The sequence below is a fragment of the Equus asinus genome, chromosome 3, assembly GCF_041296235.1.
Source record: "Equus asinus isolate D_3611 breed Donkey chromosome 3, EquAss-T2T_v2, whole genome shotgun sequence".
Classification (NCBI taxonomy): Eukaryota; Metazoa; Chordata; class Mammalia; order Perissodactyla; family Equidae; genus Equus; species Equus asinus.
In genome coordinates this window covers 84,060,556-84,080,894 of record NC_091792.1, presented here as the reverse complement: position 1 = coordinate 84,080,894, position 20,339 = coordinate 84,060,556, and the positions used below count along the sequence as shown (strand labels likewise).

At 38.4% G+C, this 20,339-nt stretch overlaps 1 long non-coding RNA gene across 1 annotated transcript; it reads right to left on the bottom strand.

Moving 5' to 3' along the window:
- Window positions 1-9,293: 9,293 nt before the first annotated feature.
- On the bottom strand, window positions 9,294-20,180 carry LOC139044980 (uncharacterized). Its single transcript, XR_011502467.1, has 3 exons — window positions 20,090-20,180; window positions 15,654-15,807; window positions 9,294-13,291 (listed from the first exon to the last, which is right to left on the bottom strand). It is a non-coding gene; the product is annotated as an uncharacterized lncRNA (long non-coding RNA).
- Window positions 20,181-20,339: the final 159 nt, after the last annotated feature.

The following is a 20,339-nucleotide window of genomic DNA, read 5'->3' as shown; positions in this document are numbered from 1 at the left end:
TTAGCTATGTTTTAGTGAAGAATAATTTCATTTTTGGAGTGAAAACTATGAATGCATCCAGTGCAAATAAAAGCAAAGACTCCCAAAAGACCATATAGGAAGTGTTTCCCTGGGGAAAAGAGCGAACCGAAGGTTCTGTGCCCCAGAGCAGCGACTGCTTCAGCTGGAGCTCACCACTGTGACCTGCCGTAACACCGCTGTGGTGACAGGCGCCCACGGCAGAGGGCAAGCAGTTAGTGGTGCTCCGAGCATGTTACTTTCTGCTCATGTTCCGAGACTTCGCATTCCCCCCGCTGGCTGTTCTCTCAGCACTTTTACTCCACTTTTCTAACATATCAAAAAAAGTGTGTAGAGATCTGCAGATAGTTATTTGAATGTGGAAAAACTGAAGAAAAATTACTACCAATAATCCTCTTCTATTGTCTATGCATCCTGTTTCATTAATTATTCTATCAATATTTGTTTTTTCTGTTGGAGTCTTTTTTTTTTTAGAGAATTTAGTAGGTAGAGATATGAGAATTAGAATGTTTAATGTGTACAGATCTTTCCACCTCTTTCGTTAGTGCAAACTGGTGCAGCCACTATGGAAAGCAGTTTGGAGTATCCTCAGAAAATTAAGGATGGATCTACCATATGATCCAGCTATTCCACTGCTGGGTATTTATCCAAAGAACTTGAAAACACAAAGGCATAAAGATGCTCGCACCCCTATGTTCATTGCGGCATTATACACAATAGCCAAGACTTGGAAGCAACCTAGGTGCCCATCAAGGGACGAATGGATAAAGAAGATGTGGTATATATACACAATGGACTACTACTCAGCCATAAGAAATGACGAAATCCAGCCATTTGTGACAACATTGATGGACCTTGAGGGTATTATGCTGAGTGAAATAAGTCAGAGGGAGAAAGTCAAATACCATATGATCTCACTCGTAAGTAGAAGATAAAAACGACAAAAAAAACCCCCACATAGCATTGGAGATTGAACTGGTGGTTACCACTGGGGAAGGGGGGAGGGGGGAGGGCAAAAGGGGTGATTAGGGTCACATGTGAGGGGATGCACTATAATTAGTGTTCGGGTGGTGAACATGATGTAATGTATCCAGAATTTGAAATATGATGTACATTCGAAGAAAATAAAAATTAAAAAAAAAGAATGTTTAATGTGGTAGTAAATACTATAGATGAGAAATAAAATATTCTCTTCTTATCCTATCAATGTATACAAGTAACAGCATGATAAATCTTTAGAAAAACGCAAGGGAAAGGATAACAAGAGATTTACTTTTAGAGCAGATAAACCCACAAATTCTAAAAAAAAATTTTTTTTCTTAATGTGCCATCATTTCTTAAGTTAACCAATTCAGTCTCTGACCCCTCTGTGTATACTGGGCAAATCTTTCTTCTTTACTTCAGTTGTTTTAGCCAGTAAGCACCAAATTATGTTTAAATAACTGACTCAATTTGGTACGTTTTTTCATCATGCTGTGCATTACAATTTTGGAAATATTTTTGCCAGCAGCCAAGAGTCTTTTTCTTAACCACGCATTTCTAGATTACCCAGTACATGGGTAGATTTTGGAAATTGGTACTGCTAAGCAAAAATAAAGTATATTCTATTTAAAAAGTATTTCCTAAAAAATCGGACACTAGATCAGTAGGTAGGTAGGCAGGCAGGCAGGTAGATAGGTAATATGCTGTGCAAAACCCTGTAAAATGGTATAATAAAAGGTTAAATCTAAACCAAATATGAAAGATCATTAGCTCAAACTCTGAGGTGCTGAGTGCTGTGTGAAAGCATGGAGCTGGGAGTGGACTACCCAGCCCCGTTGCTCCTGGTCCAGTGTTCCTCATACCGAGGCGTGCTGACTCCATGTAGGTTTGAAAAATGGAGCTCAGAGAAGTGGGTAATAAAAATTCATAACCTTTTCCCACATTATCCACGCTCTCCTTTTTATGCTTAGCAATCAGGATTTTTCATGCCTTTCTAAATATTCTTATAAAATACTCAGAATAGTCCAAGCAACTGCCAAAAGGGTAGATTGAATGGATAGAAACATCTACGCCTTCACGCCTCGCAATCCGGGGGGAATAAAAAGGGAAATAATTTAAAAGTAAATACAAAGCTCTTGGGGATTAGCTCAGATAATTTTTCTAAATTTATGAAAGAAATAAAATTACAGCTGCCTAACTTCACATTTCTTTTAGTCACACGTGTAAATGACTTCAAAACAGTGTAGTTTTCTAAGGTAAAAAATTAATGTAGCTCTTTGGAGTTTCTAATCCCTTGATTTATAGGAGAGGAAATTCATACTCAGTGTGTTCTCTCAATATGTGCTCTAATGTGTGTGCTACATACATTTTCTGCAGCATCTCAGTAGAATGTTCTGCCCGAAGCTCTATGCTCTCCCCTAATAAAAATGAACCACATTACATTCAGTGAAGAATATAAAAGAAGGATCTTTCAGGAATCAGAACAAGCAATTTATCAGTTTCCCCCTCAAAGTAAACCATGAAGCCCTGTGGGTCAGATTGGGGCCAGTCATGGTACCTCGGCACGTTCAGTTTAAAAGACCTGGCTTCTAGGTGTCATTAGGAGACTGTTCAAGGTTTCTAGTACATAAACTCTCAAAATTTAATTACAGGCCTGGATAAGGCAGTAACAGTTTCAAACTCCCTAGTATTTATTTAGCTAGCCAGCCCTGTAGCAATGTATTTTCACTCATTCATTTTCAGAATGAGATGAGCGTGGTAAGCTCTGCATCTGATATATAGCTTCTAATACAATGCCAGTTGGTTTAGACTTTATTAGTTAGACCCTCAGTTGAGTCTGTCATATATTGAAACAGATACACAGTGGGCTTAGCTTTAGGAAATTTTAAACTCTGTCTCTTTCGGGAAATGTTATCCATAAAAAGCTAATTGCACCAGGATTTGCTGAGTGGTGGTGTCTTCTGGCGGAGATGAAGAGCTCTGTATCCTATTGTCTGCTGTTCTGCAGTGCTGTGGGCTCGGATGTCATTGGTAGGCTATTTCCTCTGGGGAGCCTTCGAAAGCTGGCAGTCCACCTCCTGTTGCTCCCTCTATGGGTTGTAAATGAAAAGATAATTTGCAAGGTGATGACTTTTTTAAACGTAAGTGTACAGTAATGCAGCCTGCAGGATTAGCATCAGTCAGACTAAGATATCACAGACAACGGATCTAATATCCTTTAATCTGACAATCTGTGCACTGGTTAGAAATATTTTCTATACACAGAAAGTCTCCTGAAATGATGCTGTGCATTGTATATTACATGGCAAGTGTTTAATTAGAAGTTAAAAATAGCAAAAAATAATAAATGAAAAAATAATCCTAACTTTTAGTACTGTAATTGTTCCAGGTTCCTTTTACCAGAATGAAGCCAATCAAGTATTTTTCTAATCTTAGCTATTTCTAGTCAAACTTATATAATTTACACAAAGAAAAGTACATGGTATTATAAACATTTATAGAAGCATTTTCCTGCTCACCAGGAGTCTGAACGATATAAGTGAGATTGTAGATTACACATCCTTTTGTGAGTTTTTAAGCACCTCGATTTACATAAGAAAGCATATATTTTAAATTACAGCAACTGCTTTTCCCATATTCTGTCTCAGTAATACATCAACTTGGCAGTCAGGCAGGGATAAGAAGACTGACTTATCAGTGTCACACAAATTGCTCCATAGACTTGCTTACCCTCTGCAGAGTATGTAGTCTATAGTACAGCATATGTAGCCTAGCAGTTAAATGCGGTAAATTTGCGAAGAAACCCATGCAGGACAGCATTTAGTAAAAGCTTGGATCAGACAGACCTGAGTGTAAATCCTGGATCTGTGTGACCTTGGGCTAAAATCCTAACTGCCTAAACCTCAGTATGTACAGTAGTGAAAGGGATACTAATTATACTTAAACTAGCGGTGATTGGAAAATTCAAAAGAAACAATATACACGGGGGCTCAGTCATTTACTCAGTAAATGGTAGCTGATTATTGTGTTATTTATAATAGTATTGTTAATATTAACCGTAGTAGTCATATTAAGTAGTAATTAAGTCAGGAGTTAAGAGGAGACTCTACTAACTTCTCGAGGAAGGTTTCCCAGGAAGAATGTGATTTAGATTATTGAGGAGAAGTAGAAGTTTGCTAATTTAGGACACACTGTAAGAACATTGCAGGCAGAGCAGAAAGTTGGACAAAAGTATACAATAGTCTAGAGCTGCATATTTAGACACTAGTCAGAAGTGCAGTCTAGGGAGAATACAAGATGGAGATGCAAAAGGGTTAGCTATGTGAAAGATTTGGAAGACTTTTCCTCGCTAAGCTAAGAAGTTAGAAGTTACTCTGACAATGAATGGGGACCAACAAAGATTTTAAGCAGCACTATGGCACAGTCAAATCTACACGCCTTCTGGCCTTTTCCTAGGAGAGTGGAGATGGGTCCCTATCCTCACAACTGTCTCTGCAAGCCCTCATGCTAAAATGCAGTTTAGTTCATTTCACGAGTATTTTTTGAGCGAAAAATGCGCCAGACGCCTTTCTAAATTTTGTGGATAGGAGAATAAGAAATTAAGGTATTTTGTGCTCTTGCTTGGGCTCAATGATTTTATGGAAATGAGAACTTAATTTATCTACTGAGAAATGGTGAGGATTGAGAATGTTCGAGGTGAAGGGTAAAAAGGATTTTCTTGGTTTTGTTTTGTTTTCTTTTAATAGACATTAAAACTGGAAAGGGACAAGTAAAATTAAAGTTCCCTCAATGCAGACTAAGTTAGGTTGGAGACCACTGTGGTGTGGGCCTCTACTCTGCAGGAGCAGCAGTGCAGTGAGAGAAGAGAGAGCGAATGACTGATCCAGTTTGGGGGCTGGCTGGGCAACAGTATGACAGTAAAATAAATTGAAGAATCGGGGGAGAGAGTAGTTCAGATAATCAAATTACGGTAAACATAGAGTAATGACAGAAGCAAGGCCAGGAAGAAAATGAAAAGATCAGATAAATGGATATTGCTTAGAGTTCAATGAGCAGATTTAATAGGAATGAGAAAATGGAAGATATAAGACTGGGCTTAGAGAGCAGGATGCGGGAATATAAAAGATCTGTTACGTGGGATTCTCTAGACAGAATAAAGGCCCCCAAAGATGTCCACATTATGGTCCCCAAGACCAGTGGATATTTTACGTGGCAAAAGGGACTTTGTGAATATAATTAAGTTAAGGATCTTGAGATGGGAAGATTATCCTGTATTATCCACGTGGACCAATATAATCCCAAGAGTCCTTACAAGAGGGAGATAAAGTTCCAAGTCAGTACGGTCATGCACTGCATAACAACGTTTCAGTCAACAATGGACCGCACTTACAGTGGTGGTCCCACACGATTAATACTATATAGCCCAGGTGTGTAATAGGCTACACCATGTAGGTGTGTGTAGATGTACTCTATGATGTTTGCACAATGATGAAACCCCCTAACAATGCATTTCTCAGAACATATCCCCATCATTAAGCAACACACGAGTATAGTAGGAGATGTGCCAAAGGAAACAAAGGGTTGGAGTGATGTGAGGATAAGACCATGCGCCAACAATTGCAAGCAGCCTCTAGAAACTGGAAGAGAGAAGGAACAAATTCTCCTTGGGAGCCTTCAGAAGGAACAAGCTCTGCCGACATCTCAATTTTAGTCCCATAAGACTCATTTGGGACTTCTGACTCCCAAAACTAAAGGAGAATAAATTTGTGTTGTTTTAAGCCACTAAGTTTGTCATAATTTCTTATAGCACTAAAGGAAAGTAGTACAGAGGACTCTGAGTGACAAGGCTTAAGATCTGGGTGAGCAAATTTGGAGTTGAATGATAAGACTTGAAATTGAGAGGTTTACTGAGTGATCCAGGGAAACAGAGGAAAATGTGATCTTGCTGTGAAACTTCCATAAATAAGCAGAGATGCTATCTCTACTATAAAGCTCGAGCAAAACTGTTTTTTCCTTCTCTATGCTCCTAAAACATTTTGATTATCATTGTATGTATTGGATAGGTAGAGATGCCGTAACAAAGTACCACAGTGGGTTAAACAACAGGGGTTTATTTCTTCACAGTTCCAGAAGCAAGAAGTCCAAAATCAAGGTGTTGGCAGGGTGAATTCTTCTATGGGCCTCCCTCCTTGGTTTGTTGATGGCTGTCTTCTTCCCGTGTCTCCATATAGTCTTCCTTTTGTGTGTATCTGTGTCCTAATCTTCTCTTTTTATAAGGACACCTGTCATATTGGATTAGGACCCACCCGTATGACCTTGTTTTACCTTATTTACCTCTTTAAAGGCTTTTTCTCCAAATACAGTCACTTTCTGAGGTACCAGGGTTTGGGACCTGACCATATGGGGGGGGGGTACTATTCAGCCCTTAACGCTGTACTATAACATTTATTACAGCAGTCTGACTGTATTTTGAGTTTATTTTTTTCTCTTATGGGATCCTAAGCTTCTAGAGAACAGAGATACCCTCTTACTCAAATTGATATCTTCACAATGTCTATCACTGTTTTTCGCCTATTATAGATGCTTAATACATAAGCAAGTAAGTTATCACTTTGACAATCCAGCTTTCAAATGTCTAGAACTAATTCTCTAATAAAGGTAATAATCCCCTTAGGATTAAGGGCTAATAATTTTTTCACATTCCCATACATCAATTCTATCTGGGAACCTTCCCCTTTCTCCACGATAGCGTATAGAGGATAGATGATAATGTAATATGCTCTTTCTAAGTGACATACACGTAGTCCTATCTCAATTGGAGAACATCTCAACAAGCAACTTAAAATTGAATATATAGCTGCTCTTCATTTCCTTATAAACTGTATCATTCAATTCATTTTAATAAAAATTCATTCTATTCTGCTATATATCCAATACTATGCCAAAAATAAAATTTTATATAAATGAGACATGCAATATGGTAATATTGCTAGTGGGGGAGAATATTACAACTCTACTTTCCAGATATTTGTCCATAAAATATTTAGGAAAATGACAGTGATGAAAATTGTTATGCAAACTGTAGTTGTATTCACTCACTTATACATTCATTCATCCAATACAGATGGAAGATTTATTATGGGCACTGTGGAACAAAGTAGACCGATGAAGCTTAAGTAAACAAGTAATAAAGAAAAACTTTAATGAAATATTTGAACAAATAATGTTTGGTTGTAATTTGTAGTAAGTGTTACAAAGGAGACGTAAGGTACTATGGTACTTAAAATGGGAATTTTACCTAACTAGAGTGAACAGGGAAAGTTTTATCTAGGAAGTTTGCCTTCTCGTGGAAGATCTTAAGCAAGAGGAGGAGTCACTAAGTGAAGAGAGGAGGGAAGTTCATTTCAGCAAGAGGACAGTACGTGCAAAGGCCCTGTGGTAAGACAGAGCTTGAACATCTAGGGGCTGAAAGAGATGAGAACAGTAGGAACAGAGAGAACGAGGAGAAATATGAGGGATAGGCTATGGAAGGCTCAAGAAGACATGTTAAAGGCTTTTATATTTTTCCTGAGAAAAATGAGAAGTCATAGCTGGGTTTTAAGTAGAAGGTGCCATGACTGGATCAGTTTTTGAAACACTACTTCACTTGAGGATTGGAGGATGACTTTGAGAGAGACCAGAATGGGTACAGGAGGTCAGTTGCAAGACAGTTGCAGAGATCTGGAAGAATGAAGATGGCAACTTGTATTAGGGGGTAAACTGAAGAAATGTGGAAAGATTTTCAAGATATTGCACACAGTTTCAGAAAGACAAAAGGTGATATTAATATTACATGTGTGAATGCCATTTTATACATATTTAAGCATATTTATATGCTTATTTCTCAAATCTCCTTAACAGTGGAGAAAAATAAACATGCAAGCTTGGTAGGAGGGTAGGTGATTGAGACAAAGAGAGGAAGGTGACAGAAGGGAATTTCAGTGCCAGGAGAGGCCTTCCTCACTATTGCTTTTGAATATTTTATCTTAAACATTCATGCAGGTTTTGAATTTCATACTGTAATACATTTGTATAGGTTTTAATATAAAATTACTTCATTTTTCTTGCCAAAATCTTTCAGTGAAATCCTTGCTATTGGAAGGTGCACCATCTTTATTCTAAGAATTCTGCACCTCCTGATTACTGCTTTTTCTTCCTGGGAATCCTTGTTCCTCATGTTGAGAAGCCAAGTCTTACCTTGTCATTCAACCCTCCCAGCCATCCACTGAAGGCAGGCTGAGTCACTGCCATTTTGAAGACCAGGAAGCTGAGGCTTAGAGTGACCGTGACACCCCCACGGTTGATCTCTGGAGATGGACAGAGCTAAAACTTCAACCATCATAAATACAGTCAAGTGTCTGTTTGTCAGATCTTAATGGCAAGGCTGAAACACATCAGAGGTTAGTTAATTTATGCCATCACAGTATCAGGAAAATTAAAATGTAATAAAACTCAATTGACTTCAAGTGAGAAGTCCATACAGACTTTAAAATATAAATAGGCATTGCCAAGAGAAAGCTGAGAAGGTCTATTTCAAAATGTAGTTATTACACAGAATCAATTGCAATTTTAATAGAAATCATACTTTATCACAGGCAACATAAGGACTATGAGCTGCTACATTAAGGTAAAGCAGAAATAGTAGCATCATAGAAAATAAACTAAAAGAGCTCATTCTTGGGAATTATCAGGGACCTTGATAATTCTTTGACACAATTTTTTTATTTACTCATTTCATATAACTCCAAATAGTGTAAATGGTGAGCAAGACATGAAAGCTTCCTCTATCAATTGGAAATAAAAAATAGTTTTGCAAAATATCCAGGCTAGAGATCACTGTGGAAAAATGAGTAGTAGGTAGCAGCAAGCTCTAAAAGCTACAGTTAGAAACTTGCTACTCTCTCTTTGGCTACAGAGAAAAGTCTACTTTCTGGAGTCACAATTGTTTATACACAATAGGTATTTGCATAAAAATAACCAGCATTTTCAGGATGGTGGATTTGCTGACTTCTCAAAGCATAGAATTTGATTATGAGTAATTGCAAGTAGTATGTAGACATTTAATAGTTGATGCCAGAAATGAAACGTAAGGACAAATTCTCTTTTATTTTCTCTCCAACGTACTCTTCAAATCCCATTGTTGCATATGCCACCTCGCCGGGCTCTCTCCCCAGCCAGAAGAAAGTGAAGCAAAATTGAAGCTTTACTGACCTTGAAAGGTGTGCCATTGAACAAATAAAGTAAAGCCATATTATGGTTACTGAATATATTTCCTTTAATTATTTCCTGAAACAAAGAACCAAATAGACTACCATGTCAAGCATGGATAAAATTAAAACAAAGTGTGAAAACAGAACAATAAAATTAAAGTGACAAAACAAGAAAGAGTTAGTTGCTACATAAAAGCAAAACTTCTGTATTTCATTGCCCAGAAAGAACCAAAACAATTTCTAAAATCTGGTATCCAAGTTGTCTGAATGCCAAATGAATACTATTTAGTTTATAGTGTATCCCAGAGGAAGAGAAGACATGAGTGAGAAAATCACCAGCCTTAGGAAAACTAAGGCATTTCATGTCCTGATGGAATTTATAGAGCTTCCGTCGTTTTTGCCATTTCAGTAGAAAATGATTACTCCATGGTCTTACTTGGAAGTATCTACAGTTTTTTAAGTAGCGTAGTAGCAGGTCATTGACAGAGACAGAGACTCAGACATCAAGAAAGATTATAGTTCTAGTATGAGTGTATTTTTAACACCTCTTGAAGTAAATCTCAGAGGCAGAGAATGATGAGGAGTGTCCAATGGCAGGGTGGCTAAGAGCCTGATCTTTAAAGCTGGACTGTAGACTAAACTCCCAGCCTTGCCTTTTAATAGCTACGTGACCTTGAGCCAATCACTTAATTTTTCAATGTCTCAACTTTTTCATCTGTAGAATGAAGAAATAATAGTAGCCACTTCCCTTTTATTATTGGAATAACTGAGTGAAAGGGAACTCTTCAAATAGTCTCTAATGTATTTTAAAAAGTACAAAGGAGTTTGCAATTGTGACATAGTAAACAAACAAACAAACAAAACACCATTATCAATAAATAGACGCACACTTTTAAATTATTTTGTGCCGAGCCCTGTGCTTGTGATTTCTGGCACATCAATTTACTACTTAAAACACTACTACAAAGTACATATTAAGTTACTTGCATATGAATGATGGAAAAAGCATAGATGTCGCATAGTTTGTGGAGCCCTTCATGACTTTCTATGACGAGTTTGGTTGCCTCTCCTTTGTTTTTCTATAGTACACTCTGCGGCTCCATATTTTTCGATTGTCGTGCAGCACTGCAATTGCCTGTTTAATTGTCTGTCTTCCACACCACACTCTAAGTTCTGTGAAGGCAGGGTCTGTGTTTTGCTCACTCACATATCTTGAGTGCTTGGTAGAGTGTCTGTCGTTAGTAATGGGTCAATAAATATATGTTTGTTAACTATTCGATGAAATTCTCTGGAACACATTCTGTAGTTCGAGCGGCTGAAAACTCATTTTTAATCATCCTTTTCCTTGTCCACTTTGCTATTGATACTAAAAAATCCTTTCACTTGTCCAGCCTTCCCTTGAAGCTAGGAGTGACCACGTGACACAGTTCTGTCCAATCTTCTATAAATGGGTCAACTACATGAGCGAGGGATGGTGGTATGGGAAGCTTTTGTTTTTCTCCTAAAAAGGAGATAAAGATAACAGGCCCTGTTCCTTTCTCTTCTCTTTGTTTGTTTGTTTAATATACATATGTTTAGTAAATAGGAGTTGTAGAGCTGCAGCAATCATCTTATGACCACAAAGTGATAACCACAGTGGTACAGGCTGAGTTGTGTCCCCCCACCAAAATTCATATGCTGCTGTCCTAACGTCCAGTACCTCAGAAGGTGACAGTAATGGAGACAGAATCTTTACAGAGATAATTGAATTACAGTGAAGTCATTGAGGTGGGCCCCAATCCAGTATGACCGCTGTCTTTATAAGAATAGGAGACTGGGACACACACACACACACACACACACAGAGGGAAGAGCATACAAAGACCCAGGGGGAAAACGACCATCCACAAGCCCAGGAGAGAGGCTTCAAAAGAAACCAACTCTGTGCCGACAACTTGACCTCAGACTTCTAGCTTCTAGAACTATGAGAAAATCAATTTTTGTTGTTTCAGCCACTCAGTCTGTGGTACTTTGTTATGGCAGCCCTAACAAACTAATAAACACATGGACACAAGCCAACACATAAGGATGACAAAACAGGCAGATAAAAAGGCCTGGGTAGGTAAAACAACACCATTAACTGCCAAGCTCCAGACTTATGTGGGATAAATAACCTCCACTGGTTGGAGCCATTTTAAGTCAGAGTTTCTGTTAACGTCAGTTGCTACCTAGAGCACTCTTCCTTTGTCTTTCACTTCCTAGTGAGTTTGACCTGATTTGTAGCTTGGCGTGAGAAGTATCCTGTTACTAAAACCTGGACTGGTGTGCTTACCTGTCTGGCTAGGTGAAGTAAACCAGCCAGAGTTGGGTCAGAAAATTCCAATGGCAACTGTAAAACCAGCATAAGGATAATGACTAATTTAAAATACACTTCAGTAGATTTCTTTTTTGGAATGAGTCTGTTAACAACCGACATTCTCTGTGGGAATGTGATTAAATGGGTCTTTATCTGTAAATATCCCAACATTTCAGCATTTCTTATAGCTTTTGATAAAGAGTATCTGTCTGTCATTAAACAAAGCCAACAGTCTGAGCAAGGATTTTCACGGACGTACCTGAAAATATAAGAGGCAGAGAAAAAAGAAACTCTACAGGGCAAAAGTGTAATAAGGGTCGAGAGGAGACTGAAATTAGAATGATGAGCAAAAACACCAAATATACCTAAATTCTACTAATTTTTTTACCGCTAAAATTTTTAATAATGCTACTACTATCGCGTTCCAGGGATTTTTATCACCCTATTTCCCACCCGCAAACAACTGGGTCTTTATTACTTTCAGGCAGGTTGGAAATCCAACTCCAAATTTCCTCCTGAAGTTCCTCTCTCCATGACCATCCTTGGTACTAGGTTTCTAAGCGTAGATTTCTTAGCAAATATCTCCTGAGGCAAAGCTTCACGTCAATGCTGCGTGGAATGTACACAGTGCACTCACAGGGAAACAAGAGCCAGGGTGACGGGGAGTGAGGTGGTGAAGGGGGCAAGTGAACTGAAAGTCCTATGTTACTGAACTGTCCCAGCTTCTCAGGACGTGCAGTCGGCTGCTTGGTCTTGTGAAATATCTGCAGAGGGGCCGCGTGACAAGCACCATCCCAAAACTCTCAGGAGAGGAAGGGAAAGCAGGCATTCAGTGTGCTTTTTCCAGTCTTTTGTCTTTCTTTGGTCCAAGATCATTTCACGTGATATTTCCTTTTTCACTCTTCTGCATTTTGCTAATTGGCCCCTTTGGGTCGCTACTGGGAACCTGGCACTTTCAGGAGTCCTGTTGGGTCACACTGAAGGGTTGGAGCTGCTCATCTCATACCACAAGTGTGCACTAGAACTCTTGCTGAAACCCGCCTCTCACTCTAGAGGTGGTAAGATAATTTGAAATGTTAGAAAATGTGGCAAATGCAGTGGTTACAGAGCTCGCCTTTAAACCCATGGGAACAATGACAGCCATCATTCGGGCTACTCCCATGGCCCAGGGCTGGAGTGGAGCTGAGCAGATCTGGAAGGCTCAGAAACTGGCCTGAATACAATTCAACTTTCAGTTCTTTATCTGTGAGCATACACTTTCCTTTTTGGTTAATTGTGCAACATCGTTACACTAACAGATTTACTTGCTTGAGTACAAACAGAATCATATTCTATATATGCACTATTATCATTCTTACAACAATGTACATGTATGACATTAACATGAGCTTTAATGTTTGCTTTAATTTCATCATAACTTTATGCTTCAAAACCACTTTTGAACCATTTGTAAAGTAATCGTTAAATTCTTCCAGTTTTCATCCTTTTGGTTGCATGTTACGGTGGTACTTTTACTTCTTTGAGGTTAGAAATGTAAGCCAAAATGGTGGGTGTCACATCCAGGCAGAAGTAGAAGGCCCTGTGCGTGAGTAGCCATATACTCCTCCTTTGGTTCTGCTGGTCACGGAAGAGTGAGCTAAGCTGAAGCCTATGATGCTGAGTGACTACGTGAACAGAGCTCCCTGCCCACACCTCTGGAACAGGTAGCCTAGGAAAGAAAGGGAATTTTATTACGTTAATCTGCAAAGATTCAGGGATTGTTCACTACTGAAACCTGACCCAATCCATCGTAGTCCTAAAAGGAAGCCCCTCAAACTAGATGATTGAGGAGATTTAAATGAAGGGTGTATTTATGAAGTTGTGGTCATCAGAGGTTAGGGAAACTGATCAGGAATGATAGAGGAGCCTGGGGCTTATAACATTAGAGAGACGCCATGACCCCTATACCTGAAGGGGCAAGATGAGGGAGAGCTCATTACTGGAACCGGGAGAGTATCGTTATGTGGGAAAGCCCTGACAAAGGCTGTCGCCTTCAGTAGAGGAATCCAGCCAAACAATAGTGACCTGAAGGGGAAGAATCCAGGAGAATGAACACCCTATCACTGCTTTCCCTTCACCCTCCAATCTCCTTCCAATGACTTCTATTGGTGAACACTCTTGGAAGCTGGAAGACAACAGAACCCAGTGATGCAGATTATAACATCAAGTGCCCCACTCCTACCCCAGGGCACAAAGTAGTGAAGAGAAGTGTAAAGTGTAGATCTAATAGGGCAAATGGAAATATCCGTCAATGTAATCTATCCTGATTGATACTGGATACTGCTGTGACAACAGAGCTAAAACATGTGCTGTTGATACAAGGCCTAGACAACAAGTAGGGAGACAACTGATATAGGAGCCTAAAAGGATGGTCCACATTACACAGGGTCAAAACATTTGGTAACATTTCCACCTTTGCTTGGAAGACAATTCACGTACCTCATGAATTTGTAGTCCTAGGAGAAGTGGTAGGAAAATAGAATGTTAATGATATGTGGTGGTTGTTATTGGCTATATCTGGCAAGACATCAGAAGGAAAAAGTGAGCTCAAGGAAATAGATTTTCAAAGAAATAGGAAAAGTCTACAAATACAAGGACTTGTTGATTTGGAAGTAGAACTGCTTCTCAACTCTAAAAAGTAAAAAGTAAAATGGAGAAATGCTTTGCATTAAAAAGGCCAATTAAAACTCAGACTCTTGGCAGCATCAAATCAATGGCATGGCCATCAAGCTCATTATTAAACCTCTGAATGGTTTATAGCAACACATGGGGAAAAAATACTTTCAATTAGTCAAAATCGCTCCAGGAAAATAGATTGAATGTTTGGATTTTCTACCCAAACCTGTTAGGATCATGGTACCTGAAATTAAGCCAAGGGACAGACTCACTGGGCTTTAGTCAATAAAATGTGGACAGATGGCACACATCCACTCTGCGAGAGCTTTTAGAGCCAGTGCATGAGTTGCCAGGTTCTCTTCCTTCTCTCATGGCACTCTAAGAAACAGGGATCAAGAGGAAGCCTCCGAAGGTCTTTAGCCCTGGTGACCATCGTGAGGGAGCCCCCTGCTGGTTTTTTAGACATGAAACGAGTATAAGACAACATTTGGCTCTATTTAGCCACTGAGTTTTGTGGTTACTTATTAGCATCTAATATATCTTGAATAATAAAAGTCAATAATCAACTTTTAGAATTGAAGATATTATGCAATATAGTAGTAACTATGGAAATGCAAACTGAACAAGTGAAATCATAACAGGCAAATAATATACAAATAGGAAAGCCATGAATAACTGCAGCCAAGATGAAATGACTAGTGTAACTTGTTAGGCTGACTTACAGACTTTCAGAGCGTAATGGTCAGTTAGAGCAAAAGAGAATCATTGCAAAGCTCATGGAGAATTTTACATGTTGATTTTATAAAATATATGAATAAACTGATTTTTTTCATCAAAAAGTACTAATCGGTCCATGTAATTTTAAATAATTTTCAGAGACATTGTTTTGATCTGTCCAGAAAATAATGAAGACCCAAGAATAGAGAACAATGGTGACATGGAAGTTTTAATTGATCTGGAATTTCAGAGCGAAATTCTTGGTACAGTAAAAGATATATTTGACTCTGTTCCAGGTTTTCCATTTGGCTGTTCCTGACTTGTGTCCTTTATGATAAAACTGTAATCATAAGTATAGTGATCTTTTTTTGTTCTGTGAGTTGTTCTAGTGGATAATAGAAACGGAAAGGGAGGTTGAAAGAACTCCCAAATTTGTAGCTGGCTGGGCAGAAGTGTCGATAAGCTGAGGACCCCATTTTTGCTGGTTCTCCCAATCTGCAGTGGGGGCAGACTTATGGGACTGAGTCCTTAACCTGTGGAGTCCTAACTCAGGGGAGTTAGTGTCAGAATTGAATTGATTTGTTGGACAACCAGTTGGTTGTTGGAGAACTGTTGGAAAAAGACTTAGCTCTAAACCCAGAAAATCGCAAGCAAAGTTTCATCTCAATCTTCCTTGAAACCAAAGGAAGTTGTAGTACCTGGAGTAGGAACTCCAAATGGGGACAAAGCGGTTGTCGGGAAACACACCATGTGCCTGGTGGAAAAATCAGATGCTGATTGGAATACAGAAAAGCATCCTTCTTCAGAGGCTGGGAAGTCTGAAGCAGATCAAATTTCCACACGTGGAAGAAGCTGGAAAAAAGATTATCAGAAGTAGCAATGAGTGAGTTTCTTATTTTCTTTCTTTTAATTTTGCATAGTATATATCTCTAAATGTGTTTGGGTCCTTTTATCCCTGTAGATCTTCCTTTACCTTTGACCACCTTTTGTTGTGTGGCTCTTCCTTCTAGATTCAACTGTTTCCATGATTATTTAACTCTTGGTTTCTTTTCATCCAAATTTCAGGGTACCAGTTTTGCCCTCCTTCAGAGCTTGCTCTCAGCCCCTGCCTTTTTCAGTTGAACATCTGCTTGTTCCATGTTCATACCCTTCAGTCGTGGAACTTAGCCATGCCCAGAGATTTCCTCAGGCCCGTCTGTTAGTTGGGAAATAATCAACATATCCTCCAAAGAACAGTAGCCTCAGAATGCTGGAAGTCCAGGGAAGCTTCAGGCAATTGGAGGTACCAAAAATTCAATATCAAGCAGAGCACAGCACTAAGGAATCACACGGAGACTGTGGATTTTGAAAGAAAATATCTGTGCATTCAACAAATCTCCACTTCCAACTCTCCAGGGATTAGGGATTATAGAAAGCAAGATGTAGCCCCAAAGGAGGATCAAGGGATGAAATGAGCTAAGAGAGGACACATATTTAAATCCTCAGTGAGAACCTGGCTATTAATCAAGACATCACTCAATACTACTGGGAAGGATCCATAAGCCCCTTCAGGCACTCTTTCTCACCTGGAGCTACCAGACTAACTCCTTTGGCTGATGTATACCATAAGGAAGGAAATGCATCCCATTTTCATTTCAAAGTTACAGAAAACCCTGTTAAAACTGTCCAAAGGAAAATGTTAATTTATTGCTTTACAAAACTAAGTCCAGGAAAAGATCTGGTCAACTGTAGCTTGATATGAAGAGCTAATGGGTATTTAGACCTGGTCTGTTTCCACTTGTTGACTCTTCTCTCCTCCATTTTGACTTAATTGCAAACTCCTCTTAGTAGACAGATTGCTACCATAAGGCCTATGGCTTTATTCTTCCAGGGTCAAGTCCAGTGTGAAAGAGTAGGATCTTTTATCTCAAAAGTCTGACTAATACCTCAACATCCCAGTAGGTTACATTCCTATCTCCAAATTAATCAATGTAGATAAGGGAAAAATGGTATGTTTAGAGATGCCGAGACATCTGACAGACAAAAGATTAGAGCTACTGGTCCCATTTTATGACCGTCACACTAGCCTCCTATATCCTTGACCGCCATTAGAAAGGTCAAGAAGACAAAATAGTGGTGAAAACAGTTTTCCTCTAGCATTGGATAGGACATAAATTAGAGTTTGTAGCGTTCTACAATTGCATGAAGGATTAAGCACTTTCGTCTACCTAAAAGGTGCTGAACAGTAGACCAACATTTGTGGATAATATGGTTGAAAAAGTAAAGATCAGAACTAGGAAGCTCAACAGTTCTCCTTTAGGCCCAATATAGCCAATAGAGTTCAGGATGCAGTCTTGCCTATATCCATGCTGGGGAGCCCAATACCTGGGCCGGGCACTGCTCATCTATAGTGTAGTGCATGATATGATTGTGAAGGGATAATACACAGAAGAGATAGAGCTGGACAAACTTCTCACCCTTCACTCTCAATCTCCCTGAGCTTGCACAGCTTGGGCCAGTGCCTTCCTGAATTTATTGTTATAAAGCTAAAATGAAATCAGTTACCCTGCACTGTCTACCACCCTGTAATAATGTCTCTGTGAATCAGGTTAATAAGTTCTTGCACTAGGTGTAGCATCTATCCTTCCCTCTCCATCTGACAAAGACACGTACCTAGAGGGGTCGGATGTACTCAGAGATAATTTTGGGGAAAGGAGAAATAACTAGTATCTATTAAGCCCTTACCATGTGTAAGACTTTTATTATTCACTTTACATAAGTTATCTCTTGTAATTCTTCCAACAGACTGAAAAAAATTATATTTTTTTGGCTTGGACAACTCAAGTAATTTGCCTAAATTTACACAGCACAAAGTAATGTTTCAGCTTAATTTCAGGGCATTCGGTTTCCACATGTTATTTCTTCCCTTATTCCCTCCACTCCTCCCTACTTACCTCCCATCTTTCTATTTTCTTTCTACCTTTTTTTTAATATATGTTCACTTTAGAATTTTAAAAATAAAAACCTAAAACATTTCAGATCTATTTTAAGGTGTCTCTGGAATCTTCTTCAGATTCATTTCCTGTCCTATCTTCACAATGGCAACCACTATAACAAATTCGATGGGTAACCTTCCAATGAACTTTTACTGACTCTAAGTTTCCACATACAATATGCAGTGTTTACAGCTTAATAAACAAATTTCATAAATGGTATGAAAGTTTACTTGTTGTTGTATAAGTTGTTTTGCTCATTCAATATGATATTTTGATATGTTGATACATGAATATTTGGCTTATTCTGTTTTAATTGATATATAGCATTTGAAGATAAATATGTGATCATTCATTTATCCATTCTCTTGTGATGGGTATTTAGTTTGCTGTTAAGATAATACTATAATTATCACATATAGGTATATAATGGCAGCATTCTATCTGCCTGTCTATCTACCTATCTGTCTCCTTTGTCATATTCGTTTTCTATTTCTGCCATAATAAATTACCACGAACTTAGTGGCTTAAAACAACAGAGATTTATTGCCTTATAATTTGTGTGTGTGTTTCTAGCATAACAACGTATCTGGAACAGTTTTCCTTCATTCTATATATTCTTCTAAGAATGAACTTCTGCTCTTCTATTTAGTAGATGTATGTTACCATTTACCTTATTGTCTTATTGTTGGACACAGATTTTTACCACTACTTTGCTACTTTTGGTTGACATGTTTTAAGTTATCTGCCCATCTTTTGAAACTTTTCTCCCTCAGTCTTAATTGCTCACTATTTTATTTTGGTTGTAGTGTCCTCTCTCTGTTAAACAGCATATGCTCAATATATGTTGTAAATGAATTCATGGGTAGTTAGGGTGGGACCATGTAACCATGTTTTATTTCATAGCCCTGTCTTATTTGCCGTAGCTCATTGGACAGAGGGTAGGCATTCAGTCCAAGTGAGCCAATGAGAATCCCTTCCCTAGAAATGTGGACTTGAAGCCAAAAGAGTGTAGTCTCAGAGGTGGCTTGTTTCTTGAACAGAGATATAGAGACAGGTTTTGTGATGTGAACATCTTCCACCTGGTAGACTATAAAGCAGACAGTCTGCAGAGAACCGTGAAGCAGAAATGCTAAGTTAAAAAGGGAAGAAGAGATGGAGAAAGTAGTAAAGATAAGTGCCTTGATGTTTTTTAAAACAGTTTTTATTATACTTATAAAAAATTAAAAATGTACTTTTTCATTAGCAATGGTTCTCAATTTTTAATGTGCCTCAGACTCACCAAAGGTGTCTGTTAAATTCCAGGTGCTTTTGTCCAGCACTGAAGGATTTGCCCCAGTGTGTTTTCAGTGGGCCTGGGAATTCACATATTTATTAAGTATTCCAGTTAATTGCAGTGCAGATGGTATGAGGACCACTGCTGGGGAAGCGCTGCATTGTGTCAAGGTCCCTCTTTACTACTTCCTCTGGACGCCTTTCTTCCAGGATTCTTTCCCCACATCATTATCATCTAACTGCTTCCCAAGAACCAAATCTCCTTTTTAAGCACTATATACATTTACTTCATATGATATTATTTGAAGGAAGCACAAAATTCTCTCTCTGCTCTCCTCTATCTAGTCACCTATCAAAGATATATCTAAATCCCTAAAAGATAAAGTAATACTGGAATATATTTTATTTAAATTGGAGCTACTTATTCAAGCAAAGGGCTACGTATTTCAAAAATGATTGCTCTCCAAAAAGAAAAAAATAAAATAACTTTTTTTTCATCTTTATTAGATATTTCCCCTGAAGACGGAAGGAAACACTGTGAAACTACCTTTAAAGAATCACATATTTAAACTCCTCATTGTAAAAGGCAAATGCACAGAACAAGTACACACAAAATTCTTGGCACTGCAATTTATAAAGTTTCATGACTTTGTGCTTATTCTAGAAGATAACTTTGATGCCTTTAGGAAGTACTAATTGCCTGATGCCATTAGGATATGATGGCAAGGCAATAGAATTAACCCAAATTTCAATCTAAAAAGCAGAATATTTTTATTTTATTAGCAGGTAAATCCTAGTAATGGAATATGTTCAGCCTCCTAAACATGCTGGGATATTTAATTTCACTTACAAGATTGCAAAGGAAGTTAATGAGGAAGCATAATTACCTGATCTGTGTTTATATTCTCTTCTTTTCATTTTCATTAGCTCCTTCATGTCTTATTCTCCAGGATAGATGCTAGTCTGCCTAACTGTTCTACTTTATTATAACCCTCATGTGCCATAAATAAACATGTTACACAAGAAGGAGAATTATTTATTCTTCTCTCTGAACCATTCAACTTCCTTCTGTGACAGGCAACAAAGTCAAGCCAAATGAATGTTGGGAGGCACTATGAATTCATCAGACAAAACACA